General features: G+C 48.7%; 1 protein-coding gene across 2 annotated transcripts in view; it reads left to right on the top strand.

The window, feature by feature from the left end:
- Sipa1l3 (signal induced proliferation associated 1 like 3) overlaps positions 1-24,072 on the top strand; it is a 208,767-nt gene that overhangs the window by 1,519 nt on the left and 183,176 nt on the right. Inside the window, exon 1 of one of the 2 annotated variants that reach the window (XM_057756383.1) lies at positions 7,014-7,033. The exons of the other annotated variant lie outside the window; for it this stretch is intronic. The gene's annotated coding sequence lies outside the window, so the exon portion shown is untranslated. Of the gene's footprint in view, positions 1-7,013; positions 7,034-24,072 lie in introns of those variants that run through there. 2 annotated transcript variants of the gene reach the window in all.

Genomic DNA, 24,072 nt, shown 5'->3' with positions numbered 1-24,072 from the left:
TGAGAAGTGACCGTGCTGACCTGTCCTTAGCACTCCTTGCACACTTCCTCCCCTCCAAGTCAATATATTCGCGTCAGGTCTGTATTTATCATTATTATTATTAGGTACTGAGGATGGAATCCGGGGCTCTGTGCATGGTACACACGCACTGGCGCTTCCTTGACGTCCCCTGATGGGTGTTCTTGGGCATGTCAATCTGAACTCTTTCTCCTCCTTATCCAATAGTCACCAGCCATCACGGCAGACTGGCCAGCACTGACCCAGAGGCAGTAACTCGGAAGTTGCCTGTTTTCCTCAGCCTCCCTTTATCCAGTTGACTGATAGAAGGACGGAGCTGCCATGTTACAGAAGCTCACTTTGCTGGGCCCAGGCTGGAGGTTTCCCTGTCCCCTCTGTAGGTGGTGGCCTTTTCTGGTCTCAAGAAGCCCAGGTTGCCTTTAAGTTCACTATGTTGCTTAGGATAACTTTGAACTCCCAACCCTTCTGTCTCCAAGTATAGGGATTATAAGTATGCATCACCATAGCTATGGGGGTGTGCTTGTCTGACAAGGTCCAGTTGTTTCTTTCCTTTTTCTTCTTTCTTACTTTCTTTTTTTTTTTGAGACAGGGTTTCTCTTTAGCTTTGGAGCCTGTCCTGGATCTAACTCTTGTAGACCAGGCTGGCCTCCCGAGTGCTGGGACGAGTTGTTTCTTTGAGTCATTGAGAATGAGCATAGATAGGCACACACATGTAGAATGTGCACTCATGTGCTCCAGAGAAGACTATGTGGATTTGGCCAGACTGCGATGGCTACAGATGTGTCAGGAAGGCCTGGGCTTCAAGCTACTCATTTCTGTGGTTTTTAACCTGCCAAAGACAATGTCTTTCTGAAAAACTGCATTCTTCAGTACATGAGAATAACCGTTGTGGGAAGGCAGCACACACCACACACTGGGGAAAGACTGGGAAGGAGCTTCCTGGGTCTCTGTGAGGTTTAATCTGTAGCAGAAACCTGTCCTTGGGATGGGAAACTGTTCTGCATTGAATGGCTATTATATTTAAGGGTTTTTTGTTTGTTTGCTTGCTTTTTGCGTTTTTCATCTGCAGAAGTAAGGCAGTGACTGGAAAAGACCCTGGTCTGTCTCCCTTGTAGTGACAACAGCAAATGGTTTTTGAACCTTGTGGGTAGAATGGGTTAAGAGTTACCGTGGGCCCGGTTTTCAGATGTTGCAGTTGTTAGGTGGTAAATCAAAACTGGAATGTAGAGTGTGAAGAGATTGGGGCCTTTTTCAGCTGTAAAATATATTTGCCTGTGGTTTTCAAGCTGAGGCTTAATAACTTGCAAAGGCTAAATTAAATGTACTTACGTTTTAATAAAAGAAAACAATGCCGTTTTCTTCAGTTTTTGTTTTCAGCTGTTAGAGAGGGAAGCTACCAGACCAATCTGTACTTTCTTTTTTCAACATTGCTCTAGTCATGGCCTTAGTGCGTGTGTTGGGGAACAGGGGATTGATTTAACACAAACTGAGCAAGGTGGCACGCACCTGTAATGCCAGCGCTTAGAAGTAGAGACAGCCAGGAGGACCAAGGCTAGCCTGTGCTATGTGAGATGCCCGTCTCAAAAACCAGAGCATTCAAGACAGATGACCTCGCTGTAACATGTCAGGCAATGTGGCGGTGTAGAAGGAAAACAGGCATCCCACCTCCCACTGCACAGTGCCCCTGCCCTCGACATGACCACACATTTACTCTGTGAGTGGCAAGTATGTAGCCTTAGGTCAGAGCTACCAGAGTGAACAAAAGGGAGATGCCCATGGCCGTGGTGATTAGGTTGTGTGCTTCCGTGTGTGTGTGTGCGCACGGGCATGTGTACGTGTGTGCGCGTACGTGCGTGTGTGTACTTAGCTCTGTCGATATGTGCTTATGTCAGTTGTTTCTTCCTCCTCCCCTACCCCTTCCTTAAGAAAGGAGGAGTAGGGCTCAAGCCATATACATGTGACGTCCAATCCCCACTGCATTTGTGTGAGCAGGGGCTCATATAGCTGGCTCATATAGCTCAGATAGCTGCCTCACACTTGCTGTGTAATGGGCTGGCCTTGAATTTCTGATCCTCCTGCCTCTACCTTCCAAGTACTGGGATTACAGTGTGTGCCATCCTTCCTGGCTCAAGCTACACTAATATTTGTAACTTGGTTTTTGGACATATCTCTTCAAGTTCTTACATACAGATCTGACTTTATTTCATGACTGTGCCTACATTCTAGGAGCTGGAGAGACCCTACACTATTCTGCTGTTATATTATTGAACATTGCCATTATGGCCAAGAGTTCTTTTACCTTAGCAATCACACTACTTTAGACCCAGACAGTATAGCGGAGTGTCTGAAAATGTGAAGTTTGGAGCCATAAGGCCTGGATTCAAAGTCTGATACTATTCTGTATTATTTGGAATCCCTTGGATAAGGCATTTGTTCTCCTGGGCTTCCGTTTCTGGATCTGAGCACTGGAGTGACACCAGTGCCTTCCTTCTGGGGCAGTTGTGGAAAGGGAATTTGTGTAGACTTTTAGGACGGGGTCCATTGTTGCTGCTTTACAGTCTTTCAAATTCAAAGCCATTCCAAGGCCTTTGTTGCAGGACTCAGAGGAGGAGCTACCCAGTCATTGGAAATGCTAGGAAGAAATTCGAAAAATTTGTAAAGCCGGAACCAGCTTGAAGATGTTGGATGCTAGGGTTGAGAGGCTTAGCTGCTTGGAATGAAGAGAAGACATGCTCAGAAAAGGAAGATTTGAGCCAGTGCAGTGGTCACACCGCAGCTGGTGTCGGGGTGGGGACTCGTGGTGGAGCACCAGTAGGGAGTACCCTTCCTCATATTAGCAGGAGAAAGGGGCACAGGTGACAGCTCTGGATTCAGATCCCACGTGGCTTCTCCGACGTAAAGTGTTCATTGAGTACTTTCCTTCATAGAGGAAATGTTTACATGGACATCCCTCCCTCGGTGGTTGGTGGAGACTGAAGGAAATGTCTGCAAAACACTGGCCTGCTGGGCAGCTCTTAGCCCTGAACCAGGAGTCACTGTTCCTATTTTATTAAGTTGACCAATTTACTGGTGGGCACCTTCCGCGTGCCAGGATTTTTTCTAGGCAACGAGGATTCAACAATGAATGAGGCAGACAAAATCTGTTCTGTTCTGTTTTTCTGTTTGTGTTTTGAAACCAAGTCTTGCAGCATAGCCCAGGCTAGCCTTGAACTCTCAGTCTTCCTGTTTCTCGCCTCCTGGTCCTGTGAACTGTGAATGCAGACATGAGTCAGCACACCTGGCTCAGATAAGATGCTTGCTCTCAGACTACCTGAGGAGACACACAGTAAACCAGATAGTTTCAGGATTTTTTTTTCCCTGATTAGAACTTAAAAAACAAAGCTGGTCTGGCTACCTTCAGATGGTTTTTAAGTATGTCGGGGAAAATAACAGGGTAAAAGGCTGGAGCGGCTGGTAGAGAGGGATGGGGGAGGGGGTGATTACTGTAGCCCAGATGATCAGGGAAGGCCTTCCAGGCCGAGGAGGGAAAGTCATGTGAGCTAAGGTCTGAATGAGCAAGTGCACCAGCTGTGTCAGGAGTTGGGGGCGTTGGGGGGAGTTCCAGGCAGAGGGAACAGCAAGTGCGGAGTCATGAGGTGGAAATGAGCCACCTCACCACAGAAGCAATACAGTTGTCACTGGAGAAGGGTGGGTTTCTCTTCCCCAAGCTCATACTACTTCACGTTTGTAAAGTAATAATAACGCTAGTTGTTGACAGTCACATAGCACAGACTTGCTGCTAAGTGCTTGGCTGAGCTCTTCACACATGTCCTCAATTAACTCGCCAGCAGTCCAATGACGTCATCGACTTTATTGAACTCATTTTACAAATGAGATCACTGAAGCTGGGTGGTGGTGGCGCACGCCTTCCATCTCAGCTCTCAGGAGGCAGAGGCAGGTGGATCTCTGGTCTACAAGACTGAGATCCAGGACGTCTGGGGCTACACAGAGAAAGAAATCATGCCTCGAAAAACCAAACAAAAACCAAACCAAACCAAACAAAAAACGCAGAGAGAGAGAGAGATCACTGTAGACTGATACTCCTCATTGCAGGCCTTCATGAGGCAAAGGCCAGTGAAGGAAGTAGACACAGCATTTCTTTTCCAGGTTGTTTGACAAGCGAAGCATTGCCAGGTATATTTAGTACCTCATTCACACAGCATTGGGTGGGTTTGGGATGCTATGGCATCATGTCTACTGTCAAAGATGCTCTAGGTTGGATATCAAGAGGCACAGCTTTTGGAAAGAGTCCAGAGCAGAGAAAAAAGAAAGCAGACTGAATATCAGGGCTGGGAGAGTGGGAGAGATTAGTGGTGCTCACAAGATAGCAAGCAAGAGATAGAATGGAGCAGAGGGGTGGGGGGGTTGGGGAGGAGAATAGCAAGACTGCAAGAGGATAGAGAGTTTGGGTAGTGAGAAAGAGTGTTGAGTGGATAAATCATATGGATTATAAGGAACACTAGTAGCTGGGGGAAGGGAAGAGCCAGATACTAGCTTGGATTTGAAATGGATAACAGGTATTTGTGATACTAGGGAGCCTAAAGGCCAGCATGGGTTTTGATGTAGTGATAGGAGCTATAGGTAGCCATGTGTTCCTTCTGCCAGAGGTAAGGGAAATGACTTTTGGCAGATGGGAACCGGTTTCACAAGTTCCTGAGGAATGCTGACTTTTATCTAAGCACCAGAAATCCTTCTGTAGTCCAGCCTGAGCTCATTTCTAGATATATGAACTGCCTGAGACCTAAGATGGGCAAGATGGATCTGCACCTCCTAGCCAAGCAGAGCAGGTGGGTCCCAAGTTTGTTATGTTGCCAGGGTGATAATTTGCACTCACCTCCTCCTACTGACAATGCCTGGTGTGTAAAACATGCGCAGTAAGACCCTATTGACCAAACTGACCATATGAGGAGGCACTGTTCTGGGGACTTTGTGGGGAAGGAAATGGCCTTTGATTCTTCAGTCTACTCCATGGGCTAGTGCTGTTGCTACTTCCATCCCCTATATGGGGAAACTGAGGTCTAGAGTTAGTGACTCTTCCGCAGCCCGTGTCACCTGTGGTCTGCTCATGAACCGGCGGATGGGCAGATGGGGTTCACAGTTCCAGCTTGCAGCTCTTGCATTGGGCCATGAGGTTAGTTACCTGCTGCTCCGGGCCTGGGGTTTCTCTAATCCTGGGACCTGTTCTTCCATTTCCTTTAAAATAACAAAAGCCATATGAGTATTGGGCGGTACTCAGGAGACTTGTTTTTCAGATGTGCTCATGGTCTCACGGCTGAGCCCTTGTCTTTAGGATGTGCATTCTGAAATCCCTGTGAATGGACCACTGGGATGCCCAGCATGTGTCTTAGTGCTTGGACGGGGGGGGGGGGGGGGGGGGGGGGGGGGGGAGTGGAGGCTGACAGGCGCGTGGGGGTAAGAGATGAAACGAGATTGGCCATGAGTTGGGAACGGTCGCAGCTGAGCGGCGAGGGCTTATTAGAGCCCCCTTACCTCTGTGTGTTTCAAGTGTCTCATCAAGAAAAGTTAGAATCAAGTACAAGAGATTTCACCCAGCATTTGTGTGTTTCAGGCTGGAGTATGTGTGTGTGTGGGGGGAATTCCCTGCCTCTGCTCAGTCCACTTAATACAATTATTTGCTCTTCGCCCCCTTGTTCTTCGTCATGTAAAAGTCAGTGCTTGGCTGGCGGTCTGGGGCCTTTGGTAAAGCAGGCAGCATCGAGCACCCCTGGCCAGGCTTCCCGTGTCTGTTGTGCGGCAGGATCCTCTTGAGGCCCTTCTTTCCTGATCCCCTTTCTTCCAGCCCCTGACTGAGGCTCCGCACCCCCCCCCCCAAGACCTGTTTGAACAGGGGCCTCCCAGATCCTCCTTGATCCTCCTCTGTAGACTGCCAGGACAGCTCCTCTGACACCCAGCCTTGTCTCTGCGGGGTTTTGGGGAGCCTCCTTCGGTTTACAGGCAGCCCTGCAGTGAGAGGCCATGGAAATGTCCCCTTTAGTTCTGCTTTTGACCAAAGAAGGAGAGGAGCAGCTTGTGACATTGCTCGGGGACCTGAAATCAGGCTAGCAGTGTTCCCCGGGCATGCCACATGGAATCTCCGGTAGCGTTTGCTCTTCAGTGGTGTAACTTCCCAGCCTATGATGAAACCTCTTCACAGAAGCATCAGGCAGAGGAGTTTTTGGGGTGGGGGGGGACAGAAGAGTTCCTGCTGCCCCTTTGTTTCCTGCAGGTCTTAGGGAGGTTGTAGATATCGCCGGGGAGCTGGCATGATCCCGCCTGGGAGCTGGCACTCTTTGTTCTAGCTGAGGATTCTCCTTTCTCTAGCCCTGTTCCAGACCAGGCTCTGTGCTGGTGGGGAGGGAAGCGTGGAAAGTCCTGCAACCCCTTAGGTGCGGACTGTGCCAACTCCTCTTATGTTTGTCCTTCTGCTTCTTTCAAAGGCACTTGTTGGGAGCTCCATCTCCAGAGGTGGCCAGCATGTGGCACATGTGTGTATATGTATGTGTGTGTTTCTCAGTGTAACTCTGAGGGCTGGCAAAACCCAAAGACTGGCACCATGCATTTGGTATTTAATATTCTTGTGTGTGTGTTTATGTGTGCAAGTATGTGTGTGTGTGTGCTCGCACTTGCATGTAGAGACCTGTGACTCTCATTCCTCAGGTACAGCCCACTCCCCAACCCCTCCAGGGTCTCACCGGCCAGGAATTCAGAAGTAGTCTAGGTTGGATGGCCATCAGCTCCAGGGATCAGTATGTCTGCCTCTTCTAGGATTACGGTAATTTTTTTAGTGGGTTCTGGGTCTGGAACTGAAGCCCTCGTACTGGCACAGCAAGTGCTTTATCTACTGAATTATCTCCACAGCCCTGTTTCTGGTTAAGTCCAGGCTGACTTTGGACAAACTGCGTCTTCAAGGCTGACATCCCGTGACTTCTGATCCTTCCACCTCTACTTCCAAGTGCTGGGTCTACAAACAGGCGCTGTAAGGTTCACCCCAGTTTGTTCTCAGATGTTTTACATTTGTGTGTGGGGTGCTCCGAGTGCCGTGGCACTCATCTGGAGGCCTAGGAATCAAACTCAGGTCCAGATTTGGCAGCAAGTGCCTTCATCTCCCCAGTCCCCAGATTTGTTTTGTTTGTTTGTTATTTTTGTTTTGATTTTTTGAGACAGGGTCTCTGCGCAACCCTGACTGTCATGGAATTCGCTATGTACACCATGCTCATTGAGATCCGCTTGCCTCTGCATCCCAAGTGCTGGGATTAAAGGCGACCCAGCTCCTCAGCTACGTGGGTTTTTGTTTGTTTGTTTGTTTGTTTGTTTTTGTGTCCTGTCATCCCCGCCCCTGAAGACAGGGTTTTTTTGTGTAGCCCTGACTATTCGGGAACTTACTTTGGCAGTCGGGCCTTGAACTCAGATATCTGTCTGTCTCTGGGATCAAAGATGTGTGCCACTGCCTATCCTAGCTTTGGTGTTTAAACCTTCTTGGTGATCACGTTCTCATGAGAACTGTGCTGAATACGACGGCTGTCTGGCAATGCAGACTCCATTCCTCACTTTTCTCCCCCTTGGGCTCCACTTCAGCGGGGGATTAGGAAAACAGGACAAGTGAAGCTAGGCTAGTGGCACACATCTGTAACCTTGGGAAATAGAGGCAGGTCGTTCAGGAATTCAAGGCCAGCTTCAGCTGTGTGATAAGTTGAGGCCAACCTGGACTACAGGAAACCTATCTCAAAGAAACTAGAACTAAAGGGTCGATGAGATGGTTCAGGGGATAAAGGCATTTGGGGCCAAGCCTGATTTTGATCCCTGGAACCCAGATAGTGGAAGAAGAGAACTCTTGCAAATTTTCCTCTTGAGTCCCACATGTGTGGAAACATATTGTAAAGAAAGAAAACACAGTAAATAAATAAATGGTGTACTGTTAGCATATACTAAGGTGAGGAAATTAAGCAAGGAGGAAACATGAAATATTAGGGCAGATGGGGTTGAAGCTTTAGGCAGATTCTGTTGACTGAGGTTTCTGTCCTGCCTGGTTCCCGCAGTTGTTAACTCCCAAAGAAATCACACAGAGGTCTACATTGATTATAAACTGATTGGCCTAGTATCTCAGGCTTCTTATTAACTCTTATAACTTATATTAGCCCATAATACTTGTCTGTGTTAGCCACGTGGCTTGGTACCTTTTTTGGCGAGGCAGTCACATCTCGTTTTCCTGCTTCCTCTGTGGCTGGGTCAGGACTGCAGACAGAAACTTCCCTCTTCCCATCATCCTTGTTGCCATGCCTCTACTTCCTTCCTGGTTGCTCTGCCTATACTTCCTGCCTGGCTACTGGCCAATCAGCATTTTATTAAAAATAATACAAGTGACAGGATAAAAGACCATTGTCCCACAGCACCTCTCCCCGATTTTTTTTTCAAACAAGAACTCTGAATCTAATCTCCTTTGTTTAGTTTTTCTACTGACCATTACCCATAACAACTTGTAACTAACATTCTAAACAAAGGCAACATCCGTAATCATTTTTTTGGGAATGTGGGCATAGTTTTCCAGGCTACTTCCTGCTGACTGGGGGCGCTGATAATGTTGTGGGGACCTAAAGAAAATTTAGAATTATGATCAAGTTGTAACGGGAGTATCCTGTGAGGCTGGATCATCTCAGGCAGCAGTCTTTGAACTGTTCTGAATGTAGAACTCAGACATCTGGGCCATTCCTACTATTGGAGATTTCTTAGGGGGTCTTCCTTGGTCAAACCTGATTTTTTTTAATGTAGAATGAATCCACTGTCCCTCATTTCCTGTGGAAACAAAAGCAAAACCTCTTCTCCAAAGTAGCATACCTTTTGACTACAGCCCCAGCAGGTACCATGGGCACTCTAAGCTCAGGCACCTGCCTATCTGTGGATCAAAAATGATTTAACACTGAGTTTTTATGAAGCTTGGTCTAATAGTTTCCTTTTTGAAGCAAGGGGCCTTTGTTCACTCCTTCTCGCCCTAAGGTTGTTGGCCAGAGATGAGACCTCTGGTGTCTGTCTCATTCTTCCATGTCCCTGACACAGCGCACTAAGAACCCCTGGCCAGCTGTGGCTCCAGCCTGACAAGAATCCTTCCCTGCTGGACTTGGCAGGTCAGTGTTCAGCCTTCTGCATCTTGGTGCCTGAGCTTACAGTGCCCATGGTCCTGCTGGGGCTGTAGTGCCCGAGGCTATGGGAAGAGGCCTCGGACCCAAGGTGTAGAGGCAGAAGAAAAGCCTTTGTCCCCTCCCCCCATCCTTGTTTGCCACACCCTTATACCAACTAGAAAGGTTCTTGCGGAGCCCCCAAACACAGGACTGGTTCCTGGGGGTAAGAGAAATGTACCAGAAGTAGGGGCAGCTTTGGGAGGGCTGAGAAGGACGTTGCGTGCACTCGATGCTGACAGTAATGATGGTAGTGGCTGCAGTAGCAAACAGCAAACCCCAGTGTCTAAGGTGCACCGGGTGCGGTGCGAGGCACTTCACGTGCAGTGACTTATTTAGCCAAGCCTCCCATCAACCTGCCAGCTAAACCCAGTTATCCCTGTTTATAGAATTTAAATAACTTGCTTGGGGTCAAAGGGCTAGAAAATGTTGGTCAATAACTTTTCAGCATCCTGTGCTCCTGCAGGGTTCTCAGGCCAGTAGAATCACAGCCAGCTAGACAGCTAGGCGTGTCCACACAGCCCTGGGCTCCAGGTCCCGTGTGAGCATTTGCACTCTAACAGTTCCCCAGGAGCTCCTGGGCTCTGTGTCCAGGAACCACATTTTGAGACTCCTTGATCTACCGTCATAAGAAGGAAGCCCCAATGAAACTGGCTAGAAGTAGGATTTATAGAACAAAAAGCCCAAAGGTTGACAGTAGCTCTTCAAAGTGTATGGACCAAGTCCTGCTCCTTTGTGTCACCCCGCCACTGACTGTACCTCTCATGGCCAGGCTCCCTGTGTGGCCACAAGATATTTGCTTACGCTCCAGTTGGCACATCCAGTAAGGGCCCTATCCAGCAGCAAGGACACCTCTTACTGTATGTCTCTTTAAGAGTGAAGAAACCTTTTGTTTATGCCCCACCCCCTGATTCCTTTTAGGTCTAGGGTAGCATTAGACAAATTACCTGACACAGAACCCTGTCTGGACAAATCAAAGGCCAGAGCCAATCAGGGTTCACTCTTTTGGCTGGGGGAGCGGCTGTAGGAGTAAAATAGAGTCCTGCTCACAACAGACAGGAGTATGAGTGCATCGTCTGGAGAAGCGGTGTGTTTTCCTGTTCTTGTTGCACTTCCCAGATTTGTAATTACTCGGCTGCGGACTCTTTAATCATGTGCACCCTTGAAAACCTCTGCATAGTCCCTGCACTCTAGTAACCCTTAATTGTGCTGGCTACCAAACATTTTGTCTGATGATATAGGATACTCCAGCCGAGCAACAACACTGGGGGCGAATGTGCATAGCTTAGGACCACCTGGGGCTCCCTCTGCTCCCTCCCACTCCTGAACAAGATGCTTCTCACAGCGACTCAGCTCTGCAGATGCTGGCGGGCTGGTGAGAGGAGACTCAAATGCAGATTGCCGGTGGCCAGCTCAAGATTTGGCCTCTGATGTGTCCCCAACCCCAACCATCTCCAAAAGCAATATTCCTTTTATAGATGGAATTTTCCTGTGACTCCCTACCTGTGGGCAGTGGTTGCCCTGAGAGGCTGCAGCAGGGCTGAGGAATGTGGCATGGCCTGTGAGCAAATTCTGGGTCCTACTTGGCCCCTATTGATCTTGGGCAAGCCACATGGTCCCACAGTGTCCGTTTCCATGTCTGCGCGGTTTGAGGCTTGTGAAATCGTCTGAAGTGCTTAGCATGCCTCACGGCCTGACAGCAGTCGGTGTCCAGTGCATGTGGACGGTTGTCGCATCAGTTTTTATTTTCTGGTTTATTGTCAGGCGACTGAAAGCCCCCTCCAGGTAAGAGCAGCATGGTTCTTGCTTACCATGGTGTCTGGTTCAGAATGCACATTCTTGTTTGTTTGTTTGGTGAAGAAAGTGCTAAGAGTCTTGCCTTTTAATTTTGGTTTCTGAGACAGGGTCTACTGCTGTAGGCCAGTCTGGGCTTGAACTTGGAGCACTACCTCTTCCCTCAGCCTCCCAAATGCTAGGGTTACAGGAAGGTGCCAACAGACCTAGCAATAGACTTTATATATCTACACCAAATGGCCAAAGGTTAAGTGCCATAAATGTGAGCCAGTTTTCCAGTTTGAAGCTCAGATGTGAGCAGTGTGTGATAACACGGCTGAGAGTTAGTGAACTGTTGTGGTTGTTTCGGTGGTTTTGTTAGACAGTCTCAGTAGCTCAGGCTGGTCTTGAACTTGATATGTAGCTGTGAATGACCTCCCTCTTCCAATGCTGAGATTATAGTCGTATGTTATTGAGACTTTTGATGGACCAGAGCTGTGATGTCACTAATGACTGTCCCTATCCCAGGATGGGAACGGCTCTTTACAAGGGCAGATTAGCACAGTGGTCAAAGCTGAAACCTCTGAACCGCACTGCTTGGTGAACACCCCTTGCTGTGTGACCTCTATGCTGTGATTTCTATTCAACACTGTCTGTAAAACAGGCGGGATGGTAGTTCTGACTAGAGGCTACCTGTGGGGCTCTGGAGAGGTTGCAGAGCTTGGAGCAGCCTCTCCCAGAGCTGTGCTCCCCGGGCTGGCTGCAAGAGGCTCGCCACAGGTTTAATCATTAAGCCTCCGGCCTCTGCAGCTAGCACTTGCAGAGGTGAGGGGCCCAGCTGTGGGTGGGAAGGCTGTGAATGAAGCTGCTGGACGCAGGGCAGTGGATGCTGTGGCACTGATCCAGCCCTGGCTCGGCCTCAACAGGTGGCCTGTTCCTGAATGGGAGGTAACAGGCAAGCTTTGTTACCAAGCTTTCTCCCAAACTCATTCAGACCCAGGACCACGTGTCTGATGAGTAAGGGATCCTTTTATTTCCCTTCCCCAAAGGGAACACTGGCAAAGCAGCCCCTTTGGGGATGTGCCTGTGTGCAGAGAGCAGCCATCTCAGGGGGAACTCCGGTAGCTGAGTACGTTTAAGTCGCTGTTAGAAGCTGGCACGGCTGGTTCCCATTTCCGCATTCCAGACACCCACAGCACCAGAGGAGGCACCACCCCAGGTCCGTCTAGGGAGCTGGGGCAGGTGGCCCTTGCCTAGGGAAAGCCAGGGACAGGAGCCACACCTGAGGCCAACCTCGTAGCCACCTGCCAGCATTGTGATCAGGGCCGTGTTCCGGGACGCCTGGTAGGTGAGCCATGTCTTCTAACTTCGGTAGCACCTTCTAGAGAAAGTTAATAATGTGTTTCTTCTCGTGGGAATTAGACACTGGCTTTTTAATTTTCCTTTCTCTAACCCCCTTCTTCTCCCATGAAATGTTTACCTTTCTGTTCCTCACACCGAGGAAGGAGTAGGCCTAGTGTTGAGGAAGTGAGAAGAAAATGGAGGCCACGGCTCCCAGGGAAAGAATAGGTGACGCCGGTGAGCCCCTGTCACCAGGGGTTGTGGGCACTGCAGACATGCTCTGTAGTCTCCTGTGGATCTTGCTCCCTCCCTGGGCCTCAGTTTCCGCATTTCGGGAAACAGGATATAGCCGCAGCACCACTGAGCTCTCGTCGCAGTGTCCCAGCTCCTCCGAACCCTGCGCTGGTGTCACCTGCTATAATCTGGCTCGGGTGGGGTGGCATGGGGGGTTGCTCTCCCTGTCCTAGCCTCTGCCTGGCTGTATCCTCTGCCTAGGAATCTGTGGGTGCAGTTGTGGTGTCGTGTCCCCCTGCCTCCCATAGCCACGCAACCATTCTCAGGCCCTATTCTCTCACCCCTGTCCTCCAGACTCTGCTCAGATGTCCTCTCCCCTGGATGCTTTCCTCGGTCACCCTGGAGCTTCCTGCTCCACTGGATTTTTCTTCCCAACTGTTTGCTCGATGGGAGCACAGGCCCTTGATCCTTCTAGAACAGTGCTTGGCGTGAGACGAATGAATTTATCCTCCTAGGTGCCCTGTTGCTGGAGGATGGTGGCTATCTGCACTCATTTGGGGGTTTGCTAGAGTACCAGCCTTTCCAAAAAGCCACGGCAGTGGTTGGAGTGGCCTATACACCGGCCTCTCTCTGGTCATGCAGCCTTTCTTGGGGTCTGATGTAGCCTCAAGCTGCCGACTTCCTGGCCTTCAGCCTGGTCCTCAGCCCCTTAGGCTTGCAGCCGTGGAACCAGCAGTGGCTCATCTGGGCACTCTGGGCACATGGCATGACAGGAGGTGTGGCACGAGTGGGCTAGAGAGCGCCGGTGTGATTTCAGTAAGAGAGGAGTTGTGGAAGGCTCCATGTGCATATCTGCAGCGCCTGTGGAAAGGCCACACAGCTCCAGGTTTCTGTGGCAGAAGGCAAGGGAAATAAGAGTGATCCGGCCAGCTGCGGTTCATCACTCTCTCTGCTTTAGTAGGCAATAACCCGTGCTCTGTGCCGAGCAGGTTTTAATTAAACGGTGAGTTCGAGGAGTCCGACTGTGTCATCACTGACACATTCTCAGTTTCTGGCTCTGGGTGACGGCTATAAAAACATCCCAGGCAGGCTTCCCTGGGGCTCTGCGGGGAGCAAGGTCAGTGGCCCTCTCTGGTTTCCCCTAGCAGCTAGAGGCTTTGAGGCACCTCATGGGCCCCGTGTGACAGCCGTGTGCCCTGTGGCAGTGTGGAGGCTGCTGTGGCAACAGGTCACTCCCTGGCCTTCAGTCTCCAAGGAGCATCATTTGTGGGTATGTTGAGGAAAAGCCATTTCTTGTGATGCTTGAGTCCCGGCACGGCTTGAACTCTGGGCCTTGGTTGCCTTTTTGAAGATGGTGCTAATTGATAGCATCTGTGGAAGTGAGAGGTAAAGAGAGCTCAGGTGGTATCTAATGTGCCCGAAGACGCGCCAAGTGAAGGTAGTGGAGATGGTGGGTGTTTATGAGCTGACTTCAAGTTCCTTGTGAGCATTTTCTGTCTGGACCTTTTTTGGTAGCTCTCCCCTCCCCTTCCTCCTTACCTCACCTGCAAGTCAGCACCCTTCCACTTCAGCTCGTCCCACATCCTTCACTGCTGCTGATAGTAAGTACTTTTCCAAAACTATAGGTATTTTCTCCATGGTCACACAATGCTACAGAGAACTGTATTATTCTATTAGGGATAATACAGTCCTTATTTTCCTGCATTTTGCTTTCATACACAGCAGTACTATATGGAAATATTTCTTTTTTTTTTTCTTTTTTTCTTTTTTTTGGTTTTTCAAGACAGGGTTTCTCTGTGGTTTTGGAGCCTGTCCTGGAACTAGCTCTTGTAGACCAGGCTGGTCTCGAACTCACAGAGATCCGCCTGCCTCTGCCTCCCAAGTACTGGGATTAAAGGCGTGCGCCACCACCGCCCGGCCTGGAAATATTTCTGAATCCTCCAGTATTCCTCCAGTTTGATTTTCCTTAAAAAAGAAAAAGATGGGGCTGGAGAACTGCCTCAGTGTTTAAGAACACTGACTGCTCTTGCAAAGAACCTGGGTTTGGTTTGGTGGCTCACAACCATCATTTACTCCAGGAGATCTGATGACCTCTCCTAGCTTCTGTGGGTACCAAGTGCACCTGTGGTATACATACATACACGCAGGCAAGACACTCGTATGTATTAAATAAAAATCTGGAAACATTTATTTTTATTCTAGCATGTCCTCTACCACCAAGCCACACCCCAACCCCTTGCTGGTGGATTCTAGACAGGGGCTCTACTACTGAGCCACACCCCCAGCCTCTCACTGGGGGATTCTAGGCAGGAGCTCTACCACTGAGCCACACCCCCAGCCCCTCACTGGGGGATTCTAGGCAGGGGCTCTACCACTGAGCCACATCCCAGCCCCTCACTGGGGGATTCTAGGCAGGGGCTCTACCACTGAGCCACATCCCAGCCCCTCACTGGGGGATTCTAGGCAGGGGCTCTACCTCTGAGTCATGCCCCAGCCCCTCACAAGTGTTGATCACTGAGACCTTAGCCTCTCACTGGGGGATTCTAGGTAAGAGTTCCACCACTGAGCCACGCCTACTCCAGATGCACTCTTTGAATGTCTCATGACGCATAGTGGTGGGTGTGCCATCTTTTATTTGGCTAGATGTTACTGGTGTGCTTTCTTTTTGTTTCTAATTTTTTCTCCAAAATTATTTTTGTACTTGATAACCTTTTTTAAGTAGCTCACAGGTGTCAGACCTGCTTAGTTGCTTTAACTTCTGCTCTGTAGGCCTTCGAGAGCGAGTAGGAGGTAATAGTAGCATGACGATGCCCCTTGTCCAGATAGGAGGTGTGTTTTCTGAGAGTTCTCACCACGCCCAGGGAAGTGGTGAACCACCTACTCTAAATGCTTTTTAATTATAGAAATGATTAATAGATACATCATCCTCATACAGATTAGTTGTACCTAATGGTACTTATGACACAGTCAGAGAGAAGGGGAGGGGTCATGTTCTTTCCTATTAATAGTCTCTATTGGAAATCAGAATATGGGAGAGATGTCTCTTGGGATGCTTCAGTGTTAGAGAGTACTTCAGTTTGGGAATGTGTGTGTCATCATGATACTGCTGCCCAATAAGACATCTCCCAAACTGAATGTGTTCAGATGTCAACTGAGTATTATTTCTCATGCATCTGTGACTGGCTAAGGCTCAGCTGGGTGGGATGGCTCTTCAGTGGGTCTTGCTGTGGCTGCAAGTCAGGGGTACATGGAGCTGGAATATCCCAGATGGTTTTTCTTCAAATGGCCCTTGGGATGACTGTGTCCATTTTTCTGTGTGGCCTTAGGACCATCCATTTGTAGTCAGCCAGACTTGTTTGACAACAGCCTCTTACTTTGTTTGCTTGTTTGTATTTGCTGGGGACAGCTTTGGCTGACCTCGAACTCAGTATCTACCCCGTGTCACAGGCATGCAGCATTGTTTCTGCCTCTTTGGCTTCTTTAGGTCTTCTGGTGAGGGCAAGAGCTAGCTCCTATCTCTCCTTTCCTCTGTGGGGAAAGCGAATGAATCCTTGAATCTCACAGACCCATGGAAGGAGGATGATGCAAGAACTGAGTTCCAGGAAGAGTGCCCTGTCGGGGTTCACCCATGAACACTGATGGCCACCACAGGGCCTGTTTCCTCACTGGACCAGAGCAGGGTTCCATTAGCTTCACATCTGCAGTGCTGTCAGAAGGCGCCTGCTGTGCTCTCTGCCCCGCATCCTTCAGCTACAGGAAAGCAGAGCCTCTCCTGAAATCCTTAGCTGGCTTCTACTTGTGTCTCTTCAGTTACAACTTAGTGACAGGAACCTTCTATTGCAAGGAAGTCTGGGAAATGTTTTATAGGGCACAATGCTATTCTGAGCAAAGGATCAACAAGGAAAGAAGTAGACATACGTGTTAGATAGGGTGCTATACAAGTGCTATGCTCAGACAGTCACAGAAGCGTCGCATAAACCGAGGCAGCATTCATTCATTTATCAATGACAGTAAGTTCGTAGGGTCAGCCAAACACAGGCTTCCTAGGGTGTTGATAAGGACCAGGGAAGTGAATCCCCGGGAGTGAACTGCAGGGCCATCTGCAGGTCTTGGCCTATTGCTTAGGTCTTTTCTCATTAGATACTGAAGTCAGACAAATGATTATGAAGTAGCCAGTCTCATAGAGGCTTCACCTGTATAGTGAAGCCACTACAAGTACTTTGTTCATGGGAGTCCCCTGGAGTGGACGCTGTTACCATGTTCTTTCTCAGCGGGAGGAGCAGGGACACGGGCTGGTTCAATAGCTTGCTGTATGTCCTCCAGGGATGGCACTGTGGAGTTGATTCAGTCTCTTGTGTGGCTCGGGAGACCAGGAACTGAATTCTGTGCCATGTGGCTTTATTTAGTTTGGAAACATTTCCTACTGACATGGGCTTGTGAGAGCAGAACAAACAACACCAGAAACTACCCACCGTTCCACCCCGCCCTCACTGCTGCATCTGACAGCAGCTTTCTTGGTGCTTAGACCTAGATGTACCTTGTTTAAAAATTGAGGTTTTAGCCAGGCAGTGATGATGCACACCTTTAATCCCAGTGCTCAGGAGGCAGAGGCAGGTGGATCTCTGTGAGTTTGAGGCCAACCTGGTCTACAGAGTGAGTGCCAGGACAGGCTCCAAAGCTACACAGAGAAACTATGTCTTGAAAAAAAAAAAAAAAAAACACAAAAGGAAAAGAAAAAGGAAAGAAATGTATGGCACGAATAACAGGCAGCCATTAGTCTGCTGTGGACCCAAGAACTTATTACAACTCCATATACCAATTGCCTGCCCTTCTAGAGGCAGCCAAGGTCTTGAATTTCTCATTCTTTGGAAAACTTACCTCCTGAGGCTGGGCATTGTGGTACATGCCTGTAATCTCAGTAATTGGGAGCCTGAGGCAATACTCTGAGACCCTGTCTCAAAAACCAAAATGAGACGAAACATATGTAGGCCTTTTTTGAAGCCGTGTTTTTCCCTTAATACAATTCTCAGATTGACCCAGACTGATGTAGCTGCAGGTCTTTTTCATGTTTTAGCCGCTAGACTGCAGCTTTGTTTCAGTCGTTTTCTTTTTTACTTTAGTCATTGCATTTGTTTTATTTGTGTCCTCGCATGCACGTGTGGGCACATACATGCTGTGGTGCACATATGGAGGTCAGAGCACAACTTGTGGGAGCTGGTTCTCTCCTCCCACCATGTTCTGGGGATTGCACTCAGGTTGGGACTCAGTGTCAGATCTCCTTACCTGCTGAGCCACCGTCACACCCGCCCAACATTTTTGTTGTCATTTCCATGGCAACAGACATTTTGTGGTTTTCTTGGTTGTTTGTTTTTGCTGTCCATGTGTTACCGTGGCTGTGTTAACACTTGTTTCTAGGTGTGCACGCACAGGAAATTTGCAGTATATACTAGAATGAGTTTGCTGGGCTTGCTAGATGACGTCATCTTTGCTGTCTACACATTTTCTCCAGAGATGTGTGAGCATTTTGAGTTCCTTTTTGCCTGTGTCTTGTCCCATTCGGTTGGCTAAAACTGTGGATTTTCCTAGTGTAATGGACACGAATTGAAATCTCACTGTGGCTAATTTGCAGTGCTTTTCATTTCTGCCACTTCTCATGGTTGTTTTCGAGGCAGGGTCTCTATTATGTAGCTCTGGCTGTCCTGGAACTCACTCCCAGAGATCCGCCTGCCTCTGCCTCCTGAGTGCTGGGAATAAAGGTGTGCGCCACACTGGGCCTTCATGTTAATTGCTCGTATTCCTTATCCACACTGCCTGCCAACCCTGGGGTAGACCCTGTTTAAGCTAATGAAAATTTTGTGGTTCTTGGATCATTGTCTCCTGTGTGTCCCCTCCCCACTCCACAATCTCTGGGTGTTCTTGCGTTAGAGCATCACTATCGGTACCTTCTTCAGTTTCCGAGTCTTTGACACACGTGCCACATGGCAGCACTAACTTCATCTGCAGGTAAAGAAAATGGTATAAGCGCAAAACAGCAGTGGACTAATGAGCGCAATGGGAATTGATTTTTCTCCTAGAGAAAGGAGCCTGATGATACACAGACCAGGACTGTATTCTTCCAAGAGATCAGACATTTGCTAGCCTTCCCTTGCTATTGCCACACCAGGCTATGGTCCTTGTCTGTAGAAAGACTTGATGGAAGGTTCAGGCAGAAATTCTACTCACACTGGCTCAGAATTTAGTAGCACATATAACTGAAAGGGGATCTGGGAAATGTAGTCTCATTTATATGGCTTAGTTTCACCTACAGATTAGATTTCTTACTAAGTTAACAGAAAAGATCAAACAGTGGAATAAACAACTTAACAACTTTAGTATACCCTAAAAATGAGATCATTTGTTTCAGAGAGGGTCTCATGGTAGGCCAGGCAGAATTTGAATTCTTTATCCTGTACTCTCTTCCTGAGTACTAAATTTATAGACATATTTGCCATCATGCCCTACTAAAAATGAAGGATTTGCCAGATATCAGGATGGAAACTTTATATGTTGCCCCTTTTCATTCTTAAATTTATTTCACAAATCAAGCACCCGAGAAAGGAGCTATTTTGGGAACTGGGACGATAACCCTGAATGAAACAAAGCTCCTGCCTCTGGTCCTGCAGACCTGTCATAAAGAGCCAGAGTAAAGTGTGTGCAAGGCAGAACTAAAGAAAGGAGGCAGGCACTGCTGGCTCTGGCGCTGGCTGTGCTGGGAAAGGCCTCACTGGTGGGACACTGGAGCAGGCAGTTGACAAGGGCAGTGAGGGACCACCCTGGATAGTTAGGGGCATAAGGATAGAGGCAATGCAGGGTCCTGAGGTGAGATGGTGCCCGTGTGTTGGAGAAACTTTGGATCTCCACAGAATGGGAAGATGGTGGCCCCGTGTGGAGAGTTGGGAGGCAGAGCCCCTGCAATGTTGTGGGATGCAGAGAAGGTCCTGCTTTACCCAGAGTGAAGTGAGTTTAGCAGGGCTCGGCAGGAGCGGGTGCACACCGATGGGTAAAAGCGATCATGAGAACCCTAAGTTCTCACCACTCCTGGACACCTCCAGAGCCCTGCTGGGTTATAACCTGTTTATGCTGAGTCCAGTATCTGTTGCTAAAAGAGAAAGTTTCTTTAAAGACGGGACTATTGTCATGATTGAAATCATTGAAATAAAATCATTAAAAATAACTTTTTACATCATCTGTACTGAGGGGACTTAGGTCCCCTCACTATCTTTCTAGAACTTGCTTGTTCCCACCAGGACCCCCACCAGTTCCCACTGGATTTGTTCCCAACCCTGTTAAGTTTCACTTAATCTTTTATGGTTCCTCTCCTCTTCCCTTCCTATCTTGGCCTCTGTGTGTGTGCATGCACATGCATGTGTGTCTGTGTCTGTATGCCTGTGTGTTGCATGCATGTGTGTGTTGCATGTGGTCATTTGTGTACATGCTTGTGGAAGCAAGGATTGCCCATCTAATGTCTTTTTTGTTTTCTGCTGTATTTCCTTAAGACAGGACCCTGTCTCTTTGAGCTGGAAGCTTGAAGTTCTGGCTAGGCTAGGGCAGCTAGCTCTCGGGTTACAGACACATGCAGCCGGCTCATTCCCGAGCTTTTTCTATGGATATTAGAGATTTGATCTCAGATACTCATGCTTGGACAACAAGAACCCTTATCCTCTGAACCCTCTACCCATCCCCACGCCTTGGCTTTTTGCTTGCATTGGCTGGCCTTAAACTTAAGACTTCCTGCCTCAGCCTCTGGAGTGCTAGGATTACACGTTATGCCACCATATCTGGCTTTTCTGGCAGTTTATTTGTTGAAAAAAGCTGTGTCATTTGTCCTGTATACATTGAGGTCTAGAGTGGACTGTGTCTTCTCTGTGTTTGCTGTAAATGAGTGGTTGACTTTAGATACTGATAACCATCAGGCACACACATGCACACATGCTCACATACGCATACATGCTCACGTATATACAGGCACACACTGTTTTGGCAGGAAGTGCAGGGCCGTCTCCTGGGTGTCGTTGTGCCTATATCCAGTAGGCATTATGGAGAAAGTCCATTGTCTTTCTTTGTTCTGTGCTGTTAGTGGCCATGGGTGACTGTTGCCTAGGTGTGTTTTGTCATTGGTGGTCTGCCAGCATTGTGGCATTATAATGTGCCCTCTCCATCTTGCCGGACTCGTGCCGGGAGGAGAAACCACATGTATTATTCATCCCCCTCCTCCCCAGTCCTGGCTCCTCTGAACCTTTGCTTACACTAGAAATGAGGACTGAATGGCCAGCCTGGACCCTAATCTGCGCAATCTGGAACAGTGATTCCAATCTTGCTGCGGGTTTTATGTTCATTCCTTCGATCTTCTCTGAACCTTGATACTGCACACCCCGATACTGGTCCCAGCTGTCCCCTGGGCAGGTGTGGTTGCCCCAGGCCTCACCTTTGGCCAGGTGGGGCCCTTGGTGTTTTCCAGTCTGCATCACTTGGAAGAAAGGACTCTAGACAGTTGTGTGGCCACCCTCCCACCCCCAGTATGTTTTTTGACTTTGCAGTGTCTGCTGAGGGTCTGCCCCGGAGCCAGGGTTTCGTTCCTCCTGCTTGGTTGGAGAGGCTTCTGAGCATTGTGTTGTTCTGAAGAGGCTTTCTGTTCTTGACAAAAAGAACAATGAAGGACTGCTCTGGAGAGGGAGGCCATTCCTTCTAGTAGCCTGGTCAGGGGGAGCTCTGGCCCTGGCCTCGTTATCTGGGTCATGAATTCTTTAGAGCAATAGCGTGCTTAGGATCATTTGGATGCCTTGGGTCAGTTATGCATTCTCTTGCCCAGTGCCCAGAGCCTCTTGGCTTCTAGAGGGTTACTCCCTGTGGGAGGGGCATAGTTCATGTGCAGTGAAGGGCGATGCAACCCGGCGATGCAACCCGTTTGATTGTTGACCTAATCAGTAAATATTCACTGAGCTTTACATACATTTCAAGGCCTGGGGCAGAGGCTGAGACAGCCAATCCCTGTGGAGTTTACATGCAGGGTGAGGGACACAGATAACAGAAAGTAAGTGACTAATAAGGTCCTGTCAGGGTGAATAACGCTGGGAAGTCAGTCATTAAAGCAGAACAGCAAATGGTGAGAGGGGCGCACCTGGCAGGGGGAGGGAGCTGTGGGAGTCTGGACAGCTGGGGTTAGGGAGCTTCCCTGGGGCCAGGGTTGGGACAGTTCCCTGAGCTGGAGTGGTCTGGTGAAGAGCTTTGCTGGCATACAAAAGAGTAGGTGCAGGTTGCTGAAACAAGATTGCATTCTGTGTGTTGAGCAATTAAATGGCGGAAGCCGTGAGGCTGCAGCAGAAGGGCCAGGGAGTGAGCTTCCGAGAGCAGCTGCCCTCTGGCTACCCAGAGACACATGAATTGAAGAGCTGTGGAGTGCAAGTGGGGCTTTGGGACAGTCTGGGCTAGCGGAAGGGAAAGATGCAATTCAGGGTCGGAGTGGTGGCTTGGATGCCATCAAGGAATTTGTGACCTCACTGAACATCACAAGGGATTGGCAAAGAGGGTAGTGAGCAGGGTAGAGCTGTGAGTCATGTAAGTTACAGCAGTAACAACAATCCCCCACTCCTCCCTCTTTTTCCCCTTCAAGTCAGGGTTTCTCTGTATAGTCCTGGAACTTGCTCTGTAGACCAGGCTAGCCTCAAATTCACAGAGATCTGCCTGCCTCTGTAGTGCTGGGATTAAAGGCCTGCAGCCACTCTCATGACTTTGTTATCATACACTCTTCCTACTCCAAAGAAGGGCATGAGGCCCAGAGAGGTGAAGCGTTTCTTACTGTTCACACAGCTGCTCGGTACTGGGCTGGGAGCTGCTGACCATGGAGCCACCTTTTTCTCCTTCCCTTCAGCCATAGCCATTGGTCCAGTGTTGACTCAGCCTGTGCAGAATGTCCACGTCTTACATTTATGAATTCAGAATGGGATGAGACATACCAATGGCATTTCCTGATAACTTTTCCGATAACACAGATCTTGACATGCCTTTTATTATGCTGTTTATTGCAGGACTGGGAGCAGGGACTTTGCAATCACTGACCTAGGTATACTTTCCACGTGGCTCTGTGTGGCCGCTTGATTGACAGTTCCTTACCACCTTCCCCAGCACAGCAAGCAAGGGGCCCCATCCCAGTGTGCATCACACGACCTTACTTTGGTGTCACCACCCCAAGTCTGGTTTTGCGTCTGTGCTCACTGATACCCTCAGGGGCACTGAAACTTACCCCAAGATTTTTACATTGATTGATTTAGTACTGAGACGCCACACACAACAGAAGTGTGTGTAAAATGTGCACCTTCTCCATTACTGTCTTGCCGCCTACAGTGCCTTCCGCCTAGTTCCTGCCTGGGATAGTGTTTGTTTGTTAAGTCTTTTTGAGGCAGGGTCTCACTAAGTAGCCTTGGCTGACCTGAAACTGTAGAGATCTGCCTGCCTCTACCTCCCAAGTGCTGAGAAGAAAGGTGTTTGCTACAAAATCTGACATCCCTGTCTGTTGTTTCTCTTGGTCTGTTTTGAGCTAAGGCCTGCCTTGAATTCCTGATCCCCTTGTCTCCACTCCCAAATGCTGGATTACGGGCTTTCACTACCACACCTGTATCCATTTGCGCGTCTATAAGTCAATGATGATGTCTCTGCTGCCAGGTGTGAGAATTTCCTGTCCTAACAGAGAGGTAGAATGGTGAGCGCTCACATGCTGCCTGTTTTCCAGGCCTGCCCTTAGTTTTCTTGAATTGTCTGCCCTCTAGCCTCCCTTGGCTATAGGTCAAGGTCTGTGGCATGGTCTTCTCTCCTATCAGGGCCTTGCCGGGTGTACTGGTTGTTCTGCCGTTCTTTCTAACTCAGTACCTCATAAGAAACAGCCTTTGTTTGCTCCTTGGATTTTTATTCAGACAAGTCTTAGAGTCGCAATTACTGAAACATAGTACATGGCTAATCTAAAAACCAGTGATATCTGCTGCTGGCCTGTGTTCTCACAAGGCTCTATCAATGCGGAGTCTGATTAGTCGGAATGGGAGCCCAGACTTGCCCTGATCTGCACCCACACTTCTCAGAATACTCCTTAGATCATTGCTCCTGTGACCCAAACCAGCTCTTGGTTTTCCTTTCCCTTCTGCTGACGCTTATTTTTTATATGTTGATGTATTTTATGTACTCCTTTCATTGCCCGTCTTTCTCCTGGGTTAAAAAAAAAAAAAGAAAAGCACATTTATGGGAGCTGGAAAGATGGCTCAGAGGTTAAGAATTCTGCTTTTCCAGAGGACCCAGATTCAATTCCCAGTACCCACATAACAGCTCATAACTGTCTGTAATTCCAGTGCTAGGGGACCCAACACACATGGGAAAACACCAGTGCACATAGTTTAAAAAGTAAATAAATTTAAAAAAATGCTAAAGTTAAAAATTACTTTTACTTATGTGAGTGTATTTGTGTCTTTGCAGT

Source organism: Chionomys nivalis, chromosome 2 (assembly GCF_950005125.1).
Source record: "Chionomys nivalis chromosome 2, mChiNiv1.1, whole genome shotgun sequence".
In the NCBI taxonomy this organism is placed as follows: domain Eukaryota; kingdom Metazoa; phylum Chordata; class Mammalia; order Rodentia; family Cricetidae; genus Chionomys; species Chionomys nivalis.
The sequence above is the reverse complement of the archived record's forward strand: the minus strand, read 5'-3'. Positions and strand labels throughout refer to the sequence as shown.